Genomic DNA, 20,913 nt, shown 5'->3' on the forward strand with positions numbered 1-20,913 from the left:
CTTTGTTTAATGTGTTCCGTAAGATTACGAAAGCTGAGGATGGTTTTGTTTGCTTCTCCGTCGTGGTTCGAAGTCTGGACCACCACTCGGAATACGAATCCTTGAGCTTGTCTGTGGGTGGCGTCGTTACCCAGGTTGCCTGTGTGCCTGGGACAAAAACAAGCTGCTGTTATGAAAAATTTATGATACAGGACGGGTAAAAAAAAGAAAAAAAAAGAAGGAAGTCCTGTACCCCACCCTATCCGACGTGTGTTGTCGTTTTTCTGTTTTCCCAACCCAACCTCTTCCCTCAAACAGAAACTTAACAACACATAATAAATACACTACAATACATAATAAATACACTACAACAACGGATCAACACTATATACAATATGTACAGCCCAGCAGTGGAGGCCGGCTGGGAAATTCTTGTAGAGCGTTTTTGCGCGTCATCCTCCAATTGCGCGCTGCCCCCGGAGCCAGGTTGTTAACCCTCACTACCGCGGTCTCATGGCGCAACGCTCAAGCCACTCGACCACCCCAGGGGGTACAAGTTGAACAACTTTTTGCACCTTATATGTTTGCGAGCTTGAAGCTGCTCATTGAGAAGAGAGTTCTCATGGATTAAAGCAGCGTGTGATAAATTCTGGGGTGGAAGCTCTGTTGTGGATACTAATACATCTATTAAGAAGAATGGTAATGATGATAATGATAGACACAGTCGTTACCTGTTACAAGGCAATGCGCAAGTGGAGGAACTATCCGATAGAATATACCTCATTTAACGGTTAGGCACGAAGTTTTTTTTCGATACATTTGTTTCTCTAAACATACTAGAGCAATAACGGGCGACCGCAGGATAGATTATATATATATTGCGTGCAGCAACTGAACACTTGTCGATATGAATGCAACTTTTCTCTGTATTAGTTCAGCTTGTAGCATAAATAACAATACAAGAGGAAATTGTAAACTTAGCACAACTGAGGTTATCTCATTGGAGTATTCATCTGGGGAGGGGGGGGGGACACTCCGAATGGTAGGACTGCTATACCCTCGTTTATAGACTGCCCGGAGGCTTCGCGGTCCTGTTTCTTGTAGTTATAGGCTGTCCTGCAGCGCGGCTATTGCGTCGTACGTACGAGTAGAGCGAGCAGGGCAGAAGTTGCCGAGAAATAACGACAGATTCGTAAGGACTGAAGCATAGACAGGTGAATCTTGTTCCTGCGACGTGAGTTGCTTTCTGTGTTTTCCGTTTTTGAAGGGTATGAAAGAAGCGTCGACTGGTCAGACAGGCGGTAGAAATGCTCGGTGTTTAGTTTTTGGCTGAAAATCTACTTGCAATGTGTGCAAGTAGATGTGAAGAAGGCCGAGTAGATGTGTCGACAGACGTACAGAGAAGAGAATAAGTGGTTTGAAGCTTCTGTCAACTGACTTGTTCAGCTTTGTTTAGCTGCGGCTGCATGGGTCGTTTTGTTTGTCTCCTTTGTTTAATGTGTTCCGTAAGATTACGAAAGCTGAGGATGGTTTTGTTTGCTTCTCCGTCGTGGTTCGAAGTCTGGACCACCACTCGGAATACGAATCCTTGAGCTTGTCTGTGGGTGGCGTCGTTACCCAGGTTGCCTGTGTGCCTGGGACAAAAACAAGCTGCTGTTATGAAAAATTTATGATACAGGACGGGTAAAAAAAAGAAAAAAAAGAAGGAAGTCCTGTACCCCACCCTATCCGACGTGTGTTGTCGTTTTTCTGTTTTCCCAACCCAACCTCTTCCCTCAAACAGAAACTTAACAACACATAATAAATACACTACAATACATAATAAATACACTACAACAACGGATCAACACTATATACAATATGTACAGCCCAGCAGTGGAGGCCGGCTGGGAAATTCTTGTAGAGCGTTTTTGCGCGTCATCCTCCAATTGCGCGCTGCCCCCGGAGCCAGGTTGTTAACCCTCACTACCGCGGTCTCATGGCGCAACGCTCAAGCCACTCGACCACCCCAGGGGTTACAAGTTGAACAACGTTTTGCACCTTATATGTTTGCGAGCTTGAAGCTGCTCATTGAGAAGAGAGTTATCATGGATTAAAGCAGCGTGTGATAAATTCTGGGGTGGAAGCTCTGTTGTGGATACTAATACATCTATTAAGAAGAATGGTAATGATGATAATGATAGACACAGTCGTTACCTGTTACAAGGCAATGCGCAAGTGGAGCAACTATCCGATAGAATATACCTCATTTAACGGTTAGGCACGAAGTTTTTTTTCGATACATTTGTTTCTCTAAACATACTAGAGCAATAACGGGCGACCGCAGGATAGATTATATATATATTGCGTGCAGCAACTGAACACTTGTCGATATGAATGCAACTTTTCTCTGTATTAGTTCAGCTTGTAGCATAAATAACAATACAAGAGGAAATTGTAAACTTAGCACAACTGAGGTTATCTCATTGGAGTATTCATCTGGGGAGGGGGGGGGGACACTCCGAATGGTAGGACTGCTATACCCTCGTTTATAGACTGCCCGGAGGCTTCGCGGTCCTGTTTCTTGTAGTTATAGGCTGTCCTGCAGCGCGGCTATTGCGTCGTACGTACGAGTAGAGCGAGCAGGGCAGAAGTTGCCGAGAAATAACGACAGATTCGTAAGGACTGAAGCATAGACAGGTGAATCTTGTTCCTGCGACGTGAGTTGCTTTCTGTGTTTTCCGTTTTTGAAGGGTATGAAAGAAGCGTCGACTGGTCAGACAGGCGGTAGAAACGCTCGGTGTTTAGTTTTTGGCTGAAAATCTACTTGCAATGTGTGCAAGTAGATGTGAAGAAGGCCGAGTAGATGTGTCGACAGACGTACAGAGAAGAGAATAAGTGGTTTGAAGCTTCTGTCAACTGACTTGTTCAGCTTTGTTTAGCTGCGGCTGCATGGGTCGTTTTGTTTGTCTCCTTTGTTTAATGTGTTCCGTAAGATTACGAAAGCTGAGGATGGTTTTGTTTGCTTCTCCGTCGTGGTTCGAAGTCTGGACCACCACTCGGAATACGAATCCTTGAGCTTGTCTGTGGGTGGCGTCGTTACCGAGGTTGCCTGTGTGCCTGGGACAAAAACAAGCTGCTGTTATGAAAAATTTATGATACAGGACGGGTAAAAAAAAGAAAAAAAAAGAAGGAAGTCCTGTACCCCACCCTATCCGACGTGTGTTGTCGTTTTTCTGTGTTCCCAACCCAACCTCTTCCCTCAAACAGAAACTTAACAACACATAATAAATACACTACAATACATAATAAATACACTACAACAACGGATCAACACTATATACAATATGTACAGCCCAGCAGTGGAGGCCGGCTGGGAAATTCTTGTAGAGCGTTTTTGCGCGTCATCCTCCAATTGCGCGCTGCCCCCGGAGCCAGGTTGTTAACCCTCACTACCGCGGTCTCATGGCGCAACGCTCAAGCCACTCGACCACCCCAGGGGGTACAAGTTGAACAACTTTTTGCACCTTATATGTTTGCGAGCTTGAAGCTGCTCATTGAGAAGAGAGTTATCATGGATTGAAGCAGCGTGTGATAAATTCTGGGGTGGAAGCTCTGTTGTGGATACTAATACATCTATTAAGAAGAATGGTAATGATGATAATGATAGACACAGTCGTTACCTGTTACAAGGCAATGCGCAAGTGGAGGAACTATCCGATAGAATATACCTCATTTAACGGTTAGGCACGAAGTTTTTTTTCGATACATTTGTTTCTCTAAACATACTAGAGCAATAACGGGCGACCGCAGGATAGATTATATATATATTGCGTGCAGCAACTGAACACTTGTCGATATGAATGCAACTTTTCTCTGTATTAGTTCAGCTTGTAGCATAAATAACAATACAAGAGGAAATTGTAAACTTAGCACAACTGAGGTTATCTCATTGGAGTATTCATCTGGGGAGGGGGGGGGGGACACTCCGAATGGTAGGACTGCTATACCCTCGTTTATAGACTGCCCGGAGGCTTCGCGGTCCTGTTTCTTGTAGTTATAGGCTGTCCTGCAGCGCGGCTATTGCGTCGTACGTACGAGTAGAGCGAGCAGGGCAGAAGTTGCCGAGAAATAACGACAGATTCGTAAGGACTGAAGCATAGACAGGTGAATCTTGTTCCTGCGACGTGAGTTGCTTTCTGTGTTTTCCGTTTTTGAAGGGTATGAAAGAAGCGTCGACTGGTCAGACAGGCGGTAGAAACGCTCGGTGTTTAGTTTTTGGCTGAAAATCTACTTGCAATGTGTGCAAGTAGATGTGAAGAAGGCCGAGTAGATGTGTCGACAGACGTACAGAGAAGAGAATAAGTGGTTTGAAGCTTCTGTCAACTGACTTGTTCAGCTTTGTTTAGCTGCGGCTGCATGGGTCGTTTTGTTTGTCTCCTTTGTTTAATGTGTTCCGTAAGATTACGAAAGCTGAGGATGGTTTTGTTTGCTTCTCCGTCGTGGTTCGAAGTCTGGACCACCACTCGGAATACGAATCCTTGAGCTTGTCTGTGGGTGGCGTCGTTACCGAGGTTGCCTGTGTGCCTGGGACAAAAACAAGCTGCTGTTATGAAAAATTTATGATACAGGACGGGTAAAAAAAAGAAAAAAAAAGAAGGAAGTCCTGTACCCCACCCTATCCGACGTGTGTTGTCGTTTTTCTGTGTTCCCAACCCAACCTCTTCCCTCAAACAGAAACTTAACAACACATAATAAATACACTACAATACATAATAAATACACTACAACAACGGATCAACACTATATACAATATGTACAGCCCAGCAGTGGAGGCCGGCTGGGAAATTCTTGTAGAGCGTTTTTGCGCGTCATCCTCCAATTGCGCGCTGCCCCCGGAGCCAGGTTGTTAACCCTCACTACCGCGGTCTCATGGCGCAACGCTCAAGCCACTCGACCACCCCAGGGGGTACAAGTTGAACAACTTTTTGCACCTTATATGTTTGCGAGCTTGAAGCTGCTCATTGAGAAGAGAGTTATCATGGATTGAAGCAGCGTGTGATAAATTCTGGGGTGGAAGCTCTGTTGTGGATACTAATACATCTATTAAGAAGAATGGTAATGATGATAATGATAGACACAGTCGTTACCTGTTACAAGGCAATGCGCAAGTGGAGGAACTATCCGATAGAATATACCTCATTTAACGGTTAGGCACGAAGTTTTTTTTCGATACATTTGTTTCTCTAAACATACTAGAGCAATAACGGGCGACCGCAGGATAGATTATATATATATTGCGTGCAGCAACTGAACACTTGTCGATATGAATGCAACTTTTCTCTGTATTAGTTCAGCTTGTAGCATAAATAACAATACAAGAGGAAATTGTAAACTTAGCACAACTGAGGTTATCTCATTGGAGTATTCATCTGGGGAGGGGGGGGGGGACACTCCGAATGGTAGGACTGCTATACCCTCGTTTATAGACTGCCCGGAGGCTTCGCGGTCCTTTTTCTTGTAGTTATAGGCTGTCCTGCAGCGCGGCTATTGCGTCGTACGTACGAGTAGAGCGAGCAGGGCAGAAGTTGCCGAGAAATAACGACAGATTCGTAAGGACTGAAGCATAGACAGGTGAATCTTGTTCCTGCGACGTGAGTTGCTTTCTGTGTTTTCCGTTTTTGAAGGGTATGAAAGAAGCGTCGACTGGTCAGACAGGCGGTAGAAATGCTCGGTGTTTAGTTTTTGGCTGAAAATCTACTTGCAATGTGTGCAAGTAGATGTGAAGAAGGCCGAGTAGATGTGTCGACAGACGTACAGAGAAGAGAATAAGTGGTTTGAAGCTTCTGTCAACTGACTTGTTCAGCTTTGTTTAGCTGCGGCTGCATGGGTCGTTTTGTTTGTCTCCTTTGTTTAATGTGTTCCGTAAGATTACGAAAGCTGAGGATGGTTTTGTTTGCTTCTCCGTCGTGGTTCGAAGTCTGGACCACCACTCGGAATACGAATCCTTGAGCTTGTCTGTGGGTGGCGTCGTTACCCAGGTTGCCTGTGTGCCTGGGACAAAAACAAGCTGCTGTTATGAAAAATTTATGATACAGGACGGGTAAAAAAAAGAAAAAAAAGAAGGAAGTCCTGTACCCCACCCTATCCGACGTGTGTTGTCGTTTTTCTGTTTTCCCAACCCAACCTCTTCCCTCAAACAGAAACTTAACAACACATAATAAATACACTACAATACATAATAAATACACTACAACAACGGATCAACACTATATACAATATGTACAGCCCAGCAGTGGAGGCCGGCTGGGAAATTCTTGTAGAGCGTTTTTGCGCGTCATCCTCCAATTGCGCGCTGCCCCCGGAGCCAGGTTGTTAACCCTCACTACCGCGGTCTCATGGCGCAACGCTCAAGCCACTCGACCACCCCAGGGGGTACAAGTTGAACAACTTTTTGCACCTTATATGTTTGCGAGCTTGAAGCTGCTCATTGAGAAGAGAGTTATCATGGATTAAAGCAGCGTGTGATAAATTCTGGGGTGGAAGCTCTGTTGTGGATACTGATACATCTATTAAGAAGAATGGTAATGATGATAATGATAGACACAGTCGTTACCTGTTACAAGGCAATGCGCAAGTGGAGGAACTATCCGATAGAATATACCTCATTTAACGGTTAGGCACGAAGTTTTTTTTCGATACATTTGTTTCTCTAAACATACTAGAGCAATAACGGGCGACCGCAGGATAGATTATATATATATTGCGTGCAGCAACTGAACACTTGTCGATATGAATGGAACTTTTCTCTGTATTAGTTCAGCTTGTAGCATAAATAACAATACAAGAGGAAATTGTAAACTTAGCACAACTGAGGTTATCTCATTGGAGTATTCATCTGGGGAGGGGGGGGGGACACTCCGAATGGTAGGACTGCTATACCCTCGTTTATAGACTGCCCGGAGGCCTCGCGGTCCTGTTTCTTGTAGTTATAGGCTGTCCTGCAGCGCGGCTATTGCGTCGTACGTACGAGTAGAGCGAGCAGGGCAGAAGTTGCCGAGAAATAACGACAGATTCGTAAGGACTGAAGCATAGACAGGTGAATCTTGTTCCTGCGACGTGAGTTGCTTTCTGTGTTTTCCGTTTTTGAAGGGTATGAAAGAAGCGTCGACTGGTCAGACAGGCGGTAGAAATGCTCGGTGTTTAGTTTTTGGCTGAAAATCTACTTGCAATGTGTGCAAGTAGATGTGAAGAAGGCCGAGTAGATGTGTCGACAGACGTACAGAGAAGAGAATAAGTGGTTTGAAGCTTCTGTCAACTGACTTGTTCAGCTTTGTTTAGCTGCGGCTGCATGGGTCGTTTTGTTTGTCTCCTTTGTTTAATGTGTTCCGTAAGATTACGAAAGCTGAGGATGGTTTTGTTTGCTTCTCCGTCGTGGTTCGAAGTCTGGACCACCACTCGGAATACGAATCCTTGAGCTTGTCTGTGGGTGGCGTCGTTACCGAGGTTGCCTGTGTGCCTGGGACAAAAACAAGTTGCTGTTATGAAAAATTTATGATACAGGACGGGTAAAAAAAAGAAAAAAAAAGAAGGAAGTCCTGTACCCCACCCTATCCGACGTGTGTTGTCGTTTTTCTGTGTTCCCAACCCAACCTCTTCCCTCAAACAGAAACTTAACAACACATAATAAATACACTACAATACATAATAAATACACTACAACAACGGATCAACACTATATACAATATGTACAGCCCAGCAGTGGAGGCCGGCTGGGAAATTCTTGTAGAGCGTTTTTGCGCGTCATCCTCCAATTGCGCGCTGCCCCCGGAGCCAGGTTGTTAACCCTCACTACCGCGGTCTCATGGCGCAACGCTCAAGCCACTCGACCACCCCAGGGGGTACAAGTTGAACAACTTTTTGCACCTTATATGTTTGCGAGCTTGAAGCTGCTCATTGAGAAGAGAGTTATCATGGATTGAAGCAGCGTGTGATAAATTCTGGGGTGGAAGCTCTGTTGTGGATACTAATACATCTATTAAGAAGAATGGTAATGATGATAATGATAGACACAGTCGTTACCTGTTACAAGGCAATGCGCAAGTGGAGGAACTATCCGATAGAATATACCTCATTTAACGGTTAGGCACGAAGTTTTTTTTCGATACATTTGTTTCTCTAAACATACTAGAGCAATAACGGGCGACCGCAGGATAGATTATATATATATTGCGTGCAGCAACTGAACACTTGTCGATATGAATGCAACTTTTCTCTGTATTAGTTCAGCTTGTAGCATAAATAACAATACAAGAGGAAATTGTAAACTTAGCACAACTGAGGTTATCTCATTGGAGTATTCATCTGGGGAGGGGGGGGGGACACTCCGAATGGTAGGACTGCTATACCCTCGTTTATAGACTGCCCGGAGGCTTCGCGGTCCTTTTTCTTGTAGTTATAGGCTGTCCTGCAGCGCGGCTATTGCGTCGTACGTACGAGTAGAGCGAGCAGGGCAGAAGTTGCCGAGAAATAACGACAGATTCGTAAGGACTGAAGCATAGACAGGTGAATCTTGTTCCTGCGACGTGAGTTGCTTTCTGTGTTTTCCGTTTTTGAAGGGTATGAAAGAAGCGTCGACTGGTCAGACAGGCGGTAGAAATGCTCGGTGTTTAGTTTTTGGCTGAAAATCTACTTGCAATGTGTGCAAGTAGATGTGAAGAAGGCCGAGTAGATGTGTCGACAGACGTACAGAGAAGAGAATAAGTGGTTTGAAGCTTCTGTCAACTGACTTGTTCAGCTTTGTTTAGCTGCGGCTGCATGGGTCGTTTTGTTTGTCTCCTTTGTTTAATGTGTTCCGTAAGATTACGAAAGCTGAGGATGGTTTCGTTTGCTTCTCCGTCGTGGTTCGAAGTCTGGACCACCACTCGGAATACGAATCCTTGAGCTTGTCTGTGGGTGGCGTCGTTACCCAGGTTGCCTGTGTGCCTGGGACAAAAACAAGCTGCTGTTATGAAAAATTTATGATACAGGACGGGTAAAAAAAGAAAAAAAAAGAAGGAAGTCCTGTACCCCACCCTATCCGACGTGTGTTGTCGTTTTTCTGTTTTCCCAACCCAACCTCTTCCCTCAAACAGAAACTTAACAACACATAATAAATACACTACAATACATAATAAATACACTACAACAACGGATCAACACTATATACAATATGTACAGCCCAGCAGTGGAGGCCGGCTGGGAAATTCTTGTAGAGCGTTTTTGCGCGTCATCCTCCAATTGCGCGCTGCCCCCGGAGCCAGGTTGTTAACCCTCACTACCGCGGTCTCATGGCGCAACGCTCAAGCCACTCGACCACCCCAGGGGGTACAAGTTGAACAACTTTTTGCACCTTATATGTTTGCGAGCTTGAAGCTGCTCATTGAGAAGAGAGTTATCATGGATTAAAGCAGCGTGTGATAAATTCTGGGGTGGAAGCTCTGTTGTGGATACTAATACATCTATTAAGAAGAATGGTAATGATGATAATGATAGACACAGTCGTTACCTGTTACAAGGCAATGCGCAAGTGGAGGAACTATCCGATAGAATATACCTCATTTAACGGTTAGGCACGAAGTTTTTTTTCGATACATTTGTTTCTCTAAACATACTAGAGCAATAACGGGCGACCGCAGGATAGATTATATATATATTGCGTGCAGCAACTGAACACTTGTCGATATGAATGCAACTTTTCTCTGTATTAGTTCAGCTTGTAGCATAAATAACAATACAAGAGGAAATTGTAAACTTAGCACAACTGAGGTTATCTCATTGGAGTATTCATCTGGGGAGGGGGGGGTTGGGGACACTCCGAATGGTAGGACTGCTATACCCTCGTTTATAGACTGCCCGGAGGCTTCGCGGTCCTGTTTCTTGTAGTTATAGGCTGTCCTGCAGCGCGGCTATTGCGTCGTACGTACGAGTAGAGCGAGCAGGGCAGAAGTTGCCGAGAAATAACGACAGATTCGTAAGGACTGAAGCATAGACAGGTGAATCTTGTTCCTGCGACGTGAGTTGCTTTCTGTGTTTTCCGTTTTTGAAGGGTATGAAAGAAGCGTCGACTGGTCAGACAGGCGGTAGAAATGCTCGGTGTTTAGTTTTTGGCTGAAAATCTACTTGCAATGTGTGCAAGTAGATGTGAAGAAGGCCGAGTAGATGTGTCGACAGACGTACAGAGAAGAGAATAAGTGGTTTGAAGCTTCTGTCAACTGACTTGTTCAGCTTTGTTTAGCTGCGGCTGCATGGGTCGTTTTGTTTGTCTCCTTTGTTTAATGTGTTCCGTAAGATTACGAAAGCTGAGGATGGTTTTGTTTGCTTCTCCGTCGTGGTTCGAAGTCTGGACCACCACTCGGAATACGAATCCTTGAGCTTGTCTGTGGGTGGCGTCGTTACCCAGGTTGCCTGTGTGCCTGGGACAAAAACAAGCTGCTGTTATGAAAAATTTATGATACAGGACGGGTAAAAAAAAGAAAAAAAAAGAAGGAAGTCCTGTACCCCACCCTATCCGACGTGTGTTGTCGTTTTTCTGTTTTCCCAACCCAACCTCTTCCCTCAAACAGAAACTTAACAACACATAATAAATACACTACAATACATAATAAATACACTACAACAACGGATCAACACTATATACAATATGTACAGCCCAGCAGTGGAGGCCGGCTGGGAAATTCTTGTAGAGCGTTTTTGCGCGTCATCCTCCAATTGCGCGCTGCCCCCGGAGCCAGGTTGTTAACCCTCACTACCGCGGTCTCATGGCGCAACGCTCAAGCCACTCGACCACCCCAGGGGGTACAAGTTGAACAACTTTTTGCACCTTATATGTTTGCGAGCTTGAAGCTGCTCATTGAGAAGAGAGTTATCATGGATTAAAGCAGCGTGTGATAAATTCTGGGGTGGAAGCTCTGTTGTGGATACTAATACATCTATTAAGAAGAATGGTAATGATGATAATGATAGACACAGTCGTTACCTGTTACAAGGCAATGCGCAAGTGGAGGAACTATCCGATAGAATATACCTCATTTAACGGTTAGGCACGAAGTTTTTTTTCGATACATTTGTTTCTCTAAACATACTAGAGCAATAACGGGCGACCGCAGGATAGATTATATATATATTGCGTGCAGCAACTGAACACTTGTCGATATAAATGCAACTTTTCTCTGTATTAGTTCAGCTTGTAGCATAAATAACAATACAAGAGGAAATTGTAAACTTAGCACAACTGAGGTTATCTCATTGGAGTATTCATCTGGGGAGGGGGGGGGGGACACTCCGAATGGTAGGACTGCTATACCCTCGTTTATAGACTGCCCGGAGGCTTCGCGGTCCTGTTTCTTGTAGTTATAGGCTGTCCTGCAGCGCGGCTATTGCGTCGTACGTACGAGTAGAGCGAGCAGGGCAGAAGTTGCCGAGAAATAACGACAGATTCGTAAGGACTGAAGCATAGACAGGTGAATCTTGTTCCTGCGACGTGAGTTGCTTTCTGTGTTTTCCGTTTTTGAAGGGTATGAAAGAAGCGTCGACTGGTCAGACAGGCGGTAGAAATGCTCGGTGTTTAGTTTTTGGCTGAAAATCTACTTGCAATGTGTGCAAGTAGATGTGAAGAAGGCCGAGTAGATGTGTCGACAGACGTACAGAGAAGAGAATAAGTGGTTTGAAGCTTCTGTCAACTGACTTGTTCAGCTTTGTTTAGCTGCGGCTGCATGGGTCGTTTTGTTTGTCTCCTTTGTTTAATGTGTTCCGTAAGATTACGAAAGCTGAGGATGGTTTTGTTTGCTTCTCCGTCGTGGTTCGAAGTCTGGACCACCACTCGGAATACGAATCCTTGAGATTGTCTGTGGGTGGCGTCGTTACCCAGGTTGCCTGTGTGCCTGGGACAAAAACAAGCTGCTGTTATGAAAAATTTATGATACAGGACGGGTAAAAAAAAGAAAAAAAAAGAAGGAAGTCCTGTACCCCACCCTATCCGACGTGTGTTGTCGTTTTTCTGTTTTCCCAACCCAACCTCTTCCCTCAAACAGAAACTTAACAACACATAATAAATACACTACAATACATAATAAATACACTACAACAACGGATCAACACTATATACAATATGTACAGCCCAGCAGTGGAGGCCGGCTGGGAAATTCTTGTAGAGCGTTTTTGCGCGTCATCCTCCAATTGCGCGCTGCCCCCGGAGCCAGGTTGTTAACCCTCACTACCGCGGTCTCATGGCGCAACGCTCAAGCCACTCGACCACCCCAGGGGGTACAAGTTGAACAACTTTTTGCACCTTATATGTTTGCGAGCTTGAAGCTGCTCATTGAGAAGAGAGTTATCATGGATTAAAGCAGCGTGTGATAAATTCTGGGGTGGAAGCTCTGTTGTGGATACTAATACATCTATTAAGAAGAATGGTAATGATGATAATGATAGACACAGTCGTTACCTGTTACAAGGCAATGCGCAAGTGGAGGAACTATCCGATAGAATATACCTCATTTAACGGTTAGGCACGAAGTTTTTTTTCGATACATTTGTTTCTCTAAACATACTAGAGCAATAACGGGCGACCGCAGGATAGATTATATATATATTGCGTGCAGCAACTGAACACTTGTCGATATGAATGCAACTTTTCTCTGTATTAGTTCAGCTTGTAGCATAAATAACAATACAAGAGGAAATTGTAAACTTAGCACAACTGAGGTTATCTCATTGGAGTATTCATCTGGGGAGGGGGGGGGGGGACACTCCGAATGGTAGGACTGCTATACCCTCGTTTATAGAATGCCCGGAGGCTTCGCGGTCCTGTTTCTTGTAGTTATAGGCTGTCCTGCAGCGCGGCTATTGCGTCGTACGTACGAGTAGAGCGAGCAGGGCAGAAGTTGCCGAGAAATAACGACAGATTCGTAAGGACTGAAGCATAGACAGGTGAATCTTGTTCCTGCGTCGTGAGTTGCTTTCTGTGTTTTCCGTTTTTGAAGGGTATGAAAGAAGCGTCGACTGGTCAGACAGGCGGTAGAAATGCTCGGTGTTTAGTTTTTGGCTGAAAATCTACTTGCAATGTGTGCAAGTAGATGTGAAGAAGGCCGAGTAGATGTGTCGACAGACGTACAGAGAAGAGAATAAGTGGTTTGAAGCTTCTGTCAACTGACTTGTTCAGCTTTGTTTAGCTGCGGCTGCATGGGTCGTTTTGTTTGTCTCGTTTGTTTAATGTGTTCCGTAAGATTACGAAAGCTGAGGATGGTTTTGTTTGCTTCTCCGTCGTGGTTCGAAGTCTGGACCACCACTCGGAATACGAATCCTTGAGCTTGTCTGTGGGTGGCGTCGTTACCCAGGTTGCCTGTGTGCCTGGGACAAAAACAAGCTGCTGTTATGAAAAATTTATGATACAGGACGGGTAAAAAAAAGAAAAAAAAAGAAGGAAGTCCTGTACCCCACCCTATCCGACGTGTGTTGTCGTTTTTCTGTTTTCCCAACCCAACCTCTTCCCTCAAACAGAAACTTAACAACACATAATAAATACACTACAATACATAATAAATACACTACAACAACGGATCAACACTATATACAATATGTACAGCCCAGCAGTGGAGGTCGGCTGGGAAATTCTTGTAGAGCGTTTTTGCGCGTCATCCTCCAATTGCGCGCTGCCCCCGGAGCCAGGTTGTTAACCCTCACTACCGCGGTCTCATGGCGCAACGCTCAAGCCACTCGACCACCCCAGGGGGTACAAGTTGAACAACTTTTTGCACCTTATATGTTTGCGAGCTTGAAGCTGCTCATTGAGAAGAGAGTTATCATGGATTAAAGCAGCGTGTGATAAATTCTGGGGTGGAAGCTCTGTTGTGGATACTAATACATCTATTAAGAAGAATGGTAATGATGATAATGATAGACACAGTCGTTACCTGTTACAAGGCAATGCGCAAGTGGAGGAACTATCCGATAGAATATACCTCATTTAACGGTTAGGCACGAAGTTTTTTTTCGATACATTTGTTTCTCTAAACATACTAGAGCAATAACGGGCGACCGCAGGATAGATTATATATATATTGCGTGCAGCAACTGAACACTTGTCGATATGAATGCAACTTTTCTCTGTATTAGTTCAGCTTGTAGCATAAATAACAATACAAGAGGAAATTGTAAACTTAGCACAACTGAGGTTATCTCATTGGAGTATTCATCTGGGGAGGGGGGGGGGGGGACACTCCGAATGGTAGGACTGCTATACCCTCGTTTATAGACTGCCCGGAGGCTTCGCGGTCCTGTTTCTTGTAGTTATAGGCTGTCCTGCAGCGCGGCTATTGCGTCGTACGTACGAGTAGAGCGAGCAGGGCAGAAGTTGCCGAGAAATAACGACAGATTCGTAAGGACTGAAGCATAGACAGGTGAATCTTGTTCCTGCGACGTGAGTTGCTTTCTGTGTTTTCCGTTTTTGAAGGGTATGAAAGAAGCGTCGACTGGTCAGACAGGCGGTAGAAATGCTCGGTGTTTAGTTTTTGGCTGAAAATCTACTTGCAATGTGTGCAAGTAGATGTGAAGAAGGCCGAGTAGATGTGTCGACAGACGTACAGAGAAGAGAATAAGTGGTTTGAAGCTTCTGTCAACTGACTTGTTCAGCTTTGTTTAGCTGCGGCTGCATGGGTCGTTTTGTTTGTCTCCTTTGTTTAATGTGTTCCGTAAGATTACGAAAGCTGAGGATGGTTTTGTTTGCTTCTCCGTCGTGGTTCGAAGTCTGGACCACCACTCGGAATACGAATCCTTGAGCTTGTCTGTGGGTGGCGTCGTTACCCAGGTTGCCTGTGTGCCTGGGACAAAAACAAGCTGCTGTTATGAAAAATTTATGATACAGGACGGGTAAAAAAAAGAAAAAAAAAGAAGGAAGTCCTGTACCCCACCCTATCCGACGTGTGTTGTCGTTTTTCTGTTTTCCCAACCCAACCTCTTCCCTCAAACAGAAACTTAACAACACATAATAAATACACTACAATACATAATAAATACACTACAACAACGGATCAACACTATATACAATATGTACAGCCCAGCAGTGGAGGCCGGCTGGGAAATTCTTGTAGAGCGTTTTTGCGCGTCATCCTCCAATTGCGCGCTGCCCCCGGAGCCAGGTTGTTAACCCTCACTACCGCGGTCTCATGGCGCAACGCTCAAGCCACTCGACCACCCCAGGGGGTACAAGTTGAACAACTTTTTGCACCTTATATGTTTGCGAGCTTGAAGCTGCTCATTGAGAAGAGAGTTATCATGGATTAAAGCAGCGTGTGATAAATTCTGGGGTGGAAGCTCTGTTGTGGATACTAATACATCTATTAAGAAGAATGGTAATGATCATAATGATAGACACAGTCGTTACCTGTTACAAGGCAATGCGCAAGTGGAGGAACTATCCGATAGAATATACCTCATTTAACGGTTAGGCACGAAGTTTTTTTTCGATACATTTGTTTCTCTAAACATACTAGAGCAATAACGGGCGACCGCAGGATAGATTATATATATATTGCGTGCAGCAACTGAACACTTGTCGATATGAATGCAACTTTTCTCTGTATTAGTTCAGCTTGTAGCATAAATAACAATACAAGAGGAAATTGTAAACTTAGCACAACTGAGGTTATCTCATTGGAGTATTCATCTGGGGAGGGGGGGGGGACACTCCGAATGGTAGGACTGCTATACCCTCGTTTATAGACTGCCCGGAGGCTTCGCGGTCCTGTTTCTTGTAGTTATAGGCTGTCCTGCAGCGCGGCTATTGCGTCGTACGTACGAGTAGAGCGAGCAGGGCAGAAGTTGCCGAGAAATAACGACAGATTCGTAAGGACTGAAGCATAGACAGGTGAATCTTGTTCCTGCGACGTGAGTTGCTTTCTGTGTTTTCCGTTTTTGAAGGGTATGAAAGAAGCGTCGACTGGTCAGACAGGCGGTAGAAATGCTCGGTGTTTAGTTTTTGGCTGAAAATCTACTTGCAATGTGTGCAAGTAGATGTGAAGAAGGCCGAGTAGATGTGTCGACAGACGTACAGAGAAGAGAATAAGTGGTTTGAAGCTTCTGTCAACTGACTTGTTCAGCTTTGTTTAGCTGCGGCTGCATGGGTCGTTTTGTTTGTCTCCTTTGTTTAATGTGTTCCGTAAGATTACGAAAGCTGAGGATGGTTTTGTTTGCTTCTCCGTCGTGGTTCAAAGTCTGGACCACCACTCGGAATACGAATCCTTGAGCTTGTCTGTGGGTGGCGTCGTTACCCAGGTTGCCTGTGTGCCTGGGACAAAAACAAGCTGCTGTTATGAAAAATTTATGATACAGGACGGGTAAAAAAAAGAAAAAAAAGAAGGAAGTCCTGTACCCCACCCTATCCGACGTGTGTTGTCGTTTTTCTGTTTTCCCAACCCAACCTCTTCCCTCAAACAGAAACTTAACAACACATAATAAATACACTACAATACATAATAAATACACTACAACAACGGATCAACACTATATACAATATGTACAGCCCAGCAGTGGAGGCCGGCTGGGAAATTCTTGTAGAGCGTTTTTGCGCGTCATCCTCCAATTGCGCGCTGCCCCCGGAGCCAGGTTGTTAACCCTCACTACCGCGGTCTCATGGCGCAACGCTCAAGCCACTCGACCACCCCAGGGGGTACAAGTTGAACAACTTTTTGCACCTTATATGTTTGCGAGCTTGAAGCTGCTCATTGAGAAGAGAGTTATCATGGATTAAAGCAGCGTGTGATAAATTCTGGGGTGGAAGCTCTGTTGTGGATACTAATACATCTATTAAGAAGAATAGTAATGATGATAATGATAGACACAGTCGTTACCTGTTACAAGGCAATGCGCAAGTGGAGGAACTATCCGATAGAATATACCTCATTTAACGGTTAGGCACGAAGTTTTTTTTCGATACATTTGTTTCTCTAAACATACTAGAGCAATAACGGGCGACCGCAGGATAGATTATATATATATTGCGTGCAGCAACTGAACACTTGTCGATATGAATGCAACTTTTCTCTGTATTAGTTCAGCTTGTAGCATAAATAACAATACAAGAGGAAATTGTAAACTTAGCACAACTGAGGTTATCTCATTGGAGTATTCATCTGGGGAGGGGGGGGGACACTCCGAATGGTAGGACTGCTATACCCTCGTTTATAGACTGCCCGGAGGCTTCGCGGTCCTGTTTCTTGTAGTTATAGGCTGTCCTGCAGCGCGGCTATTGCGTCGTACGTACGAGTAGAGCGAGCAGGGCAGAAGTTGCCGAGAAATAACGACAGATTCGTAAGGACTGAAGCATAGACAGGTGAATCTTGTTCCTGCGACGTGAGTTGCTTTCTGTGTTTTCCGTTTTTGAAGGGTATGGAAGAAGCGTCGACTGGTCAGACAGGCGGTAGAAATGCTCGGTGTTTAGTTTTTGGCTGAAAATCTACTTGCAATGTGTGCAAGTAGATGTGAAGAAGGCCGAGTAGATGTGTCGACAGACGTACAGAGAAGAGAATAAGTGGTTTGAAGCTTCTGTCAACTGACTTGTTCAGCTTTGTTTAGCTGCGGCTGCATGGGTCGTTTTGTTTGTCTCCTTTGTTTAATGTGTTCCGTAAGATTACGAAAGCTGAGGATGGTTTTGTTTGCTTCTCCGTCGTGGTTCGAAGTCTGGACCACCACTCGGAATACGAATCCTTGAGCTTGTCTGTGGGTGGCGTCGTTACCCAGGTTGCCTGTGTGCCTGGGACAAAAACAAGCTGCTGTTATGAAAAATTTATGATACAGGACGGGTAAAAAAAAGAAAAAAAAGAAGGAAGTCCTGTACCCCACCCTATCCGACGTGTGTTGTCGTTTTTCTGTTTTCCCAACCCAACCTCTTCCCTCAAACAGAAACTTAACAACACATAATAAATACACTACAATACATAATAAATACACTACAACAACGGATCAACACTATATACAATATGTACAGCCCAGCAGTGGAGGCCGGCTGGGAAATTCTTGTAGAGCGTTTTTGCGCGTCATCCTCCAATTGCGCGCTGCCCCCGGAGCCAGGTTGTTAACCCTCACTACCGCGGTCTCATGGCGCAACGCTCAAGCCACTCGACCACCCCAGGGGGTACAAGTTGAACAACTTTTTGCACCTTATATGTTTGCGAGCTTGAAGCTGCTCATTGAGAAGAGAGTTATCATGGATTAAAGCAGCGTGTGATAAATTCTGGGGTGGAAGCTCTGTTGTGGATACTAATACATCTATTAAGAAGAATGGTAATGATGATAATGATAGACACAGTCGTTACCTGTTACAAGGCAATGCGCAAGTGGAGGAACTATCCGATAGAATATACCTCATTTAACGGTTAGGCACGAAGTTTTTTTTCGATACATTTGTTTCTCTAAACATACTAGAGCAATAACGGGCGACCGCAGGATAGATTATATATATATATTGCGTGCAGCAACTGAACACTTGTCGATATGAATGCAACTTTTCTCTGTATTAGTTCAGCTTGTAGCATAAATAACAATACAAGAGGAAATTGTAAACTTAGCACAACTGAGGTTATCTCATTGGAGTATTCATCTGGGGAGGGGGGGGGGACACTCCGAATGGTAGGACTGCTATACCCTCGTTTATAGACTGCCCGGAGGCTTCGCGGTCCTGTTTCTTGTAGTTATAGGCTGTCCTGCAGCGCGGCTATTGCGTCGTACGTACGAGTAGAGCGAGCAGGGCAGAAGTTGCCGAGAAATAACGACAGATTCGTAAGGACTGAAGCATAGACAGGTGAATCTTGTTCCTGCGACGTGAGTTGCTTTCTGTGTTTTCCGTTTTTGAAGGGTATGAAAGAAGCGTCGACTGGTCAGACAGGCGGTAGAAATGCTCGGTGTTTAGTTTTTGGCTGAAAATCTACTTGCAATGTGTGCAAGTAGATGTGAAGAAGGCCGAGTAGATGTGTCGACAGACGTACAGAGAAGAGAATAAGTGGTTTGAAGCTTCTGTCAACTGACTTGTTCAGCTTTGTTTAGCTGCGGCTGCATGGGTCGTTTTGTTTGTCTCCTTTGTTTAATGTGTTCCGTAAGATTACGAAAGCTGAGGATGGTTTTGTTTGCTTCTCCGTCGTGGTTCGAAGTCTGGACCACCACTCGGAATACGAATCCTTGAGCTTGTCTGTGGGTGGTGTCGTTACCCAGGTTGCCTGTGTGCCTGGGACAAAAACAAGCTGCTGTTATGAAAAATTTATGATACAGGACGGGTAAAAAAAAGAAAAAAAAAGAAGGAAGTCCTGTACCCCACCCTATCCGACGTGTGTTGTCGTTTTTCTGTTTTCCCAACCCAACCTCTTCCCTCAAACAGAAACTTAACAACACATAATAAATACACTACAATACATAATAAATACACTACAACAACGGATCAACACTATATACAATATGTACAGCCCAGCAGTGGAGGCCGGCTGGGAAATTCTTGTAGAGCGTTTTTGCGCGTCATCCTCCAATTGCGCGCTGCCCCCGGAGCCAGGTTGTTAACCCTCGCTACCGCGGTCTCATGGCGCAACGCTCAAGCCACTCGACCACCCCAGGGGGTACAAGTTGAACAACTTTTTGCACCTTATATGTTTGCGAGCTTGAAGCTGCTCATTGAGAAGAGAGTTATCATGGATTAAAGCAGCGTGTGATAAATTCTGGGGTGGAAGCTCTGTTGTGGATACTAATACATCTATTAAGAAGAATGGTAATGATGATAATGATAGACACAGTCGTTACCTGTTACAAGGCAATGCGCAAGTGGAGGAACTATCCGATAGAATATACCTCGTTTAACGGTTAGGCACGAAGTTTTTTTTCGATACATTTGTTTCTCTAAACATACTAGAGCAATAACGGGCGACCGCAGGATAGATTATATATATATTGCGTGCAGCAACTGAACACTTGTCGATATGAATGCAACTTTTCTCTGTATTAGTTCAGCTTGTAGCATAAATAACAATACAAGAGGAAATTGTAAACTTAGCACAACTGAGGTTATCTCATTGGAGTATTCATCTGGGGAGGGGGGGGGGGGACACTCCGAATGGTAGGACTGCTATACCCTCGTTTATAGACTGCCCGGAGGCTTCACGGTCCTGTTTCTTGTAGTTATAGGCTGTCCTGCAGCGCGGCTATTGCGTCGTACGTACGAGTAGAGCGAGCAGGGCAGAAGTTGCCGAGAAATAACGACAGATTCGTAAGGACTGAAGCATAGACAGGTGAATCTTGTTCCTGCGACGTGAGTTGCTTTCTGTGTTTTCCGTTTTTGAAGGGTATGATAGAAGCGTCGACTGGTCAGACAGGCGGTAGAAATGCTCGGTGTTTAGTTTTTGGCTGAAAATCTACTTGCAATGTGTGCAAGTAGATGTGAAGAAGGCCGAGTAGATGTGTCGACAGACGTACAGAGAAGAGAATAAGTGGTTTGAAGCTTCTGTCAACTGACTTGTTCAGCTTTGTTTAGCTGCGGCTGCATGGGTCGTTTTGTTTGTCTCCTTTGTTTAATGTGTTCCGTAAGATTACGAAAGCTGAGGATGGTTTTGTTTGCTTCTCCGTCGTGGTTCGAAGTCTGGACCACCACTCGGAATACGAATCCTTGAGCTTGTCTGTGGGTGGCGTCGTTACCCAGGTTGCCTGTGTGCCTGGGACAAAAACAAGCTGCTGTTATGAAAAATTTATGATACAGGACGGGTAAAAAAAAGAAAAAAAAAGAAGGAAGTCCTGTACCCCACCCTATCCGACGTGTGTTGTCGTTTTTCTGTTTTCCCAACCCAACCTCTTCCCTCAAACAGAAACTTAACAACACATAATAAATACACTACAATACATAATAAATACACTACAACAACGGATCAACACTATATACAATATGTA

The sequence above is a fragment of the Rhipicephalus microplus genome, chromosome 1 (assembly GCF_043290135.1).
Source record: "Rhipicephalus microplus isolate Deutch F79 chromosome 1, USDA_Rmic, whole genome shotgun sequence".
Lineage (NCBI taxonomy): Eukaryota > Metazoa > Arthropoda > Arachnida > Ixodida > Ixodidae > Rhipicephalus > Rhipicephalus microplus.